The sequence below is a fragment of the Watersipora subatra genome, chromosome 6, assembly GCF_963576615.1.
Source record: "Watersipora subatra chromosome 6, tzWatSuba1.1, whole genome shotgun sequence".
Taxonomy (NCBI): domain Eukaryota; kingdom Metazoa; phylum Bryozoa; class Gymnolaemata; order Cheilostomatida; family Watersiporidae; genus Watersipora; species Watersipora subatra.
Genome location: NC_088713.1, coordinates 53,238,950 through 53,245,434, shown reverse-complemented (window position 1 = coordinate 53,245,434; position 6,485 = coordinate 53,238,950). Strand labels below are relative to the sequence as shown.

At 35.5% G+C, this 6,485-nt stretch overlaps 1 long non-coding RNA gene across 1 annotated transcript; it reads left to right on the top strand.

Moving 5' to 3' along the window:
* Nucleotides 1-793: 793 nt before the first annotated feature.
* LOC137398999 (uncharacterized) lies at nt 794-4,770 on the top strand. The gene is made up of 4 exons (XR_010979104.1): nt 794-956; nt 1,941-2,101; nt 3,004-3,138; nt 4,555-4,770. It is a non-coding gene; the product is annotated as an uncharacterized lncRNA (long non-coding RNA).
* Nucleotides 4,771-6,485: the final 1,715 nt, after the last annotated feature.

Genomic DNA, 6,485 nt, shown 5'->3' with positions numbered 1-6,485 from the left:
GTTTCACATGAGCACACACTACAATAGTCTCCATACTAAGCATTTGAACCAAGAAAATCTGAATCCATTCACTTGTAGCTACAAAAAGAGAACCAAACCACATAATATAAAAAAGCTCCAGTGAGGGGCTTCCGTCTGATTTAAATTGTCTGTAAGCCCCACAGAGGGGCTTATAGTAGTGCATGAGTTAAATCGGTCACCACAAGGCAAATATGGTATTCATTATTCGATATCAAGTTGATTTCAACCCTTCAGGCACCATTTTCGCAGGTCTGCGAGTGTGCAGTGGCTTTGTGTAAGGCAGTTTTGTAACTGATCAACAATTTGAGGTTTCTTACCAAATAGCGTCAAATCACGTCCATTAGTAGTGAATAAATCACTCGGCGATATTTATTCAGAACTCTTTTAGCAGTTTTAACACAACATCATGAGTATAGGCAGCGGTAATCACATCGGTAGTTTCAGAAAAAATCACCAACTTGTCGGAATCTCCAACAGGTATTCGGCGTTAAGTATGACTCGCTTGGTCTTCCATAACCGTGGTTTTACGACGTTTTGTCAGTTTACGTCTATTAAATCTTTACAAAGAGATTAAACGCTTTTTTTTGTATTACTGTATAATGAACCAAAACATCAACCGAGATTGTTTGTGGGCATATACATAGAATTTAGTTATAACTTTTCGGAATTTATGAAGTTCGATGCGTGGGAAAGCTAAAAATCCGCATCGTACTCCTTCGAAAGATTTCGAAGGTATGCATTTACATCGTATTATGCCTGAAAATATCGGACAAGGCAAAACTAGGAGGAGGAAATATCCGCCATACTGATTTATTTTTCCGGTTGTTGTAGTTTAATTAATGATTTAACGATGCTTAACTCATCTGCAATACTTGCAATAAAATTCACAATATAGTAATAAATGATATTGACGCTCTTTGCGATCGTTATTGCAGGTGAGTAAAGTTTTTTGCATTGGTACAAATTCAAGTTTTTCTCCGTAAATAAAACCGAGTGTTAAAGACTGTGTTTCTAAATAATTGCACTCCATGGTGGTAAACTGCAGTGGATTATCGTTCTTGGATGCGTTTGACGTTGGAAAACAGCTTGAAAAGCATTTGCGAGTCATAGAATGGATATAATTTGTCTTTAAAATGTCACGCTTCTGTAAACAGGAATTCATTAAAAAGAGTAGGCCTATGGCACTAAAAGGGTTACATATTGCTTTCGTTCTTTAACTGTACCTCTGTGCTTTAAGAGAAGTACAACTTTTAATATGATTTTTTTCACGTATCACAGCGATGTTATCGAATGTCTTAATAACTGATAAAAACACTTTTGCTGGTTGAGCGAGCTTTTGCTAATGGAATTGAAATGGCTTTGAAGCCATATATGCGTAGAAAAATGTGTAAAGCATGTTACTGAGTAGTAGCATGTATCTTTTGATTTCATTACCTACTTCAGAGGCATTGTTGATAATAAATCTCATTGCGAGTGACTGTGTGTTGTGTACAAACGGAGTAATGGTGAATCATTAATAGTTTTTGACTGCCATAAAATAGAGAAGACAACTCTGATGTGACAAACTCTGATACAAGTTTGAACGCCATTTCCTAAACTTAATTTGAAGAATTCTTTCTTTGCCATTATTTTTGTCTCCAAAATTTCATAAAGATGAAGATCTATACGCATATATCAAATGAGTAAAGACATGTTTGTTAGTCACTGAGCTACTAAACTTGTTATTCAGTTGGAAAATGTTGAGCAATATTAGTAGTGACCAACCAGCAGTTTTTAGTGGCCAGATTTAGGGTTTGCAACTACAAGGTTATCGGTTCAATCTCAGTCCAAGTCCATAACCATTAGATTCTTACCATATAGATAGTTTATCGATTTGTTGTTTGCAAGATCTCTAATGTGGTTTGTTTGCGATTTTTTAGAATGAATCTCACAAGATCTGGCCATTATCCTTGCAACTAATCGTCTAATCGCTATCTAGTCAATCACCACTACTATGGTCAATTTGCCAACCATACACCGGTTCGGCTCAACAGTGAATTCTCCATAACCAATTGAATCGGTATCAATAAATGTGGGACAGGTGAGATCTAGACATATTTCTTGCATTTTTCCATCACTATTGCAAATTTTCCATGTCTGTGTTTTTATTATACATGTTGTAGGCTCACTAATATGTTATCAATATGCTTTAATTCAGCTACATGGAAAGTTTGTTTATTTGTGCCCTAAGCCCTTAACGTCATGACAACCATATCAAATTCGATAAACATACCATATAATATTCAGTACATAAGACCAGTCCTTCTAATGCAATGTCGCCTCGCACACTGACCAGTGTGTTTTTATGCTACACCTACAACCTTCCAGCTCGCTGCGCTGGAAGATGTTACCATAGAGCATTTGTGTTTGAATCCCAACAGTGACTTCGTTTCTTTCATGAATTTAAATAGTATTGCTGCGGTGTCTGCACAAAAATACGACGGTAATGTAATTCATGGCACGATTTCTAGTAAAATTCAACTTCAAAAAACCGTTGCAAATCAAAATTACATGATATCACATATAGGAATTTATTTATAAAATAGTGAAATACCAGTAATCCTACTCAATGTGAGCTGATTGGAACACCAGGTCCCCATTATTCACCATTCGAAATGTCATCACTAGGATTCTCTTCTGGAATTACGTGATATGTTTTGAATTTGATGTTGGTTTTTGTAGTATCTGCCTACAAGGCCACACTTCAGTAATCCATTTGACACATCCACTATTGGTGGGCATTCACACCTTTTTCTTGTACATGAATCACGATTCCTGACAGAAATCTGTCTTGAGGCATTGCTACTCTGTTGAATACCTATTATCCGAGGTAGCGGTTTTGTTCTTGTATTGAGGTGAACCAGTACGTTGGTTAAGTGCTTGTTTTTTGTTCCCTGTGATCTTCACTATAACATGCTACTCTCAGTCTTTTGTTAATTGTAGTATTCCCGACGGCGCCAAAAATGGTGTCCTTACTGATGGTGTTTTGAATGCCATTTCCTCAGCTACGCATTGCCCGCCTCTGATCCCGATTGAACTATTAGCGAATAAAAGATTTGGGCCATGGAAGAGGTTACGGTATGTACATGTCAAAACCAGGATTTTCGAACCAAACTTCAGATCTCGACTTGTACTCTGGAATTTACGATAGATCTATAGTTACTCTCCCTTTAACTGTGATTTTTGTTATTGAAAGTTGGAAAAATTAGTTTCAAATTTAGAAATGCTGTAGTACAAAACGTAGATTTTTTTGGCAGATTGGAAGCACATTTTAACACTAACTACCTAGCACATCAGAATTTTAAGCAGAGAAAATATGGAAATCTAAGAGTTGTGTGCACATGTACATAATTAAGAAAGCAACTCTTGAAAGTTTGCATTGTGTTAGATTATGTATAACTTGTGATAAGCATGATAGGTTGAGAATTGTGCTGCCTTTTACCAAAACGTCAACTTAGAGCTAGTAGTGCGATGTAATTTTTTTTTCTCTTTTTATGACATGATTTTCAGCTATTTTATTGTGATATAAGATAGGTATGATTGAAGAATTTGACAATATGTAAGAGGCAACAATAGCCGATTGACTATGTATTTTTAAAAGAGTGTACGCGCTAATTCAAACAAGCTTATAAAGGAAATTGAAAAGGCAGGCTGCTCGCATACTTCTAGATCAACTAAAACTTACAAAATCTTATCGTTTAATTTTTAATTTTTCATTAAATATCTGCACGGCGTTTCTTAAAGCTTAGGAACAATCTGCAATAGCATTAGCAGTGCTTCTCATTTACCTGCGTATATAGCTGTTTGCACATATAGCGTCTCATCAGAAAGGTTTACTCCAAGTGAATAACTCGACTAATGCGGAGTTGTTAGCTTACAGTTTGTTATTATTTTTTAATGGATATGTCCAAGTTCGTGTTTTTGGCTACATGAGATTTACTAATTAATTTACCGCATTGCTATTCTACAACAACTCTTTTTTAAATTTCAAATTATTAAAATGATAATTCAGCATAAGAACAATGCGACTAGGACATTAGTTGCTTCTGAAGAAACTTACTATTAGTGCAACCCTAAATATGATATGCTTGTGCATTTTTCATAATATGCCAATATGAATTTGCAGCCTTATAGGAAGCTCAGTTATGAAGCAATTAAATAAAAAGCTGATTGGGATGTTTGAAAATATGGTGGTTGTGCACTCTTGTATTCAGCTGTGCCTATTATGAGGAATCGCGATTCCAAAAACTTGAATGAGTGTACAATTTTGCCTTATTATAGAGTGCCCACAAATAGTGAAAAGAAAAGTATTGCTGGTACTATTTCATGTATCTAGCAAGGGACACTGTGATGTTGCAGATCAACCTCGATGTTCATAATTACTTTGTTAACAGGTTGTTGCCATATTTAGTTTATACTCATATTTGCTTTGTTTGTATTCTGTACTTTTTAGCAGTTCTCATCTGATAATATAAATGCTTCTTCACATTTCAGGCCTATACTGAAGGATTGTACTGTAATCTGAATTGTTGGATGAAAGAACAGCCTTCGCCACCACAATCCAATGACGAGCTGGAAAAACTTTAGTCTAATGTGGTAAAGCATTTGGTGGACTGTAGCATTATTCACAAATATGATCATAGCTTTGCTTGTTTGTCTCTGTGTATCATTGATATATAATTTATTCTGGTGTAAAGGTTGTGGTATTTTTCTGCCTTGTTTTGATGATGACAATATATATAGAGTTTAGTCATTTTATAGCTATATTTTTATTGTGTTTCATATTGTTTTTTGTTATTATATCATGCAACTGTTTGTACCAAAATATACAGCTTCGGAACCATGCCCTAACTATTGAGATGCTCACAAAGATTATTTTAAGAATAATCTAGTAATAGTCTTCGTATATATCTAAGGTGCAATATTTGTTGAATGTCCGTCAGCCTTGAGAAGAGATGTTGTGTGAAGGTTAAGCATTGTACGTTATAGAAAAGTTAGGTTGCTTCGGAGGCGTAATGTTGGTGGAATGTTGTATAGCTTAAGGAAAAAATATTGTCGACGGTTATGCTCGGTACATTATAGTAACATTGTACGCAATTCATTAGAGGAACATTCTGCGAAACATCAAAATGTTAGATATTGTCTACACAGTTACACCCCATTAATGTTCTGCACGAAAATGTTCCTGGGATGTTAGCGAATATCTTTGAAGCAACTTCATGAAAGGCATGCTTGTGGAATATTCTGTAACATTCTTCCCATGTCGCAGGAATTTTGCACCAGATCATCTGCTGAATGTTCCATAATGGTGAAACGCCATACTGTTCCGAATATATTAGAAGACAATATTATGTGAATGTTTATACCCAAACATTTCAAAGTAGCAATCCTGTAACATTGCTGGGACATTCGATAACAATGTTTTGTAACAACGTTATAATAACGTTAGCAAACCTTTTCCTCTAACGTTCTAGCTAGAATGGTACAAAAACGCATGATTTAATTTTTGGAAGTTGTCACCCTTTCATAACAAAAAATTATTTAAAATGAAGCAAACTAAAAATTTTATAGATTTTTCATTACAGATATAAAAACAAACAAAATAATGAATAAAAATAATGATAAATTTGAATGATTTATGTAAATGAAATAAAAAGTCACTACAAATTTCAATTTTCGCACTTCATTAGACATATCCCAAAAATGACTACGGTCCATTAGGCTCCAGTTGTGTGTTAAAGTGTCAAATTAGACGCAACTGCGTAAACGCGTCGCAACTGACCAAGTCTCCGTATGTACTAATTGTGTGAGATGCATGCTGATAATTTATTTTTCGATAAATTAACGCCACGTTATCGTCTAACAGGCTGACGCGTATGTGAATCATTTCGTTAGTAGAGCGAGCCCAATTAACTTGTATGACCTTTATATTTCGTTTTAGCACAACGAGATTACCGCGGCAAGGAAAGCAATGTGAAAGCTAGGAATATTGTATAATAAAGATGGAAAATCCCTATGCGTTAATGTCCCACTAATGTTCTATGCGTAACCTTCCTGGGATGTTAGCTAATAGCCTTGAGACAATCTTATGGAAGAAATGTTCGTGGAATATTACGCAATGTTCTCCCAATATTGTGGGAATGTTATGCGAGATCATTTGCTAACATTCCAGCAACGTATTTCCAACAACGTTGCTGGGACGTTGTGGGAAATTCGTTCCAGCAACGTATTTCCCACAACGTTGTAGGGACATTATGGGAAATACGTTCCAGCAAAGTATTTCCCACAACATTGATGGAACGTTGTGAGAGTTACATTCCAGCAATGTATCTCCCACAACGTTGCTGGAACGTTGAAAATGTGTCTACAAATAATCTTGTGACAACGTTACGATGAAACGTTTCTGGGACTTTTTGGAACATCCC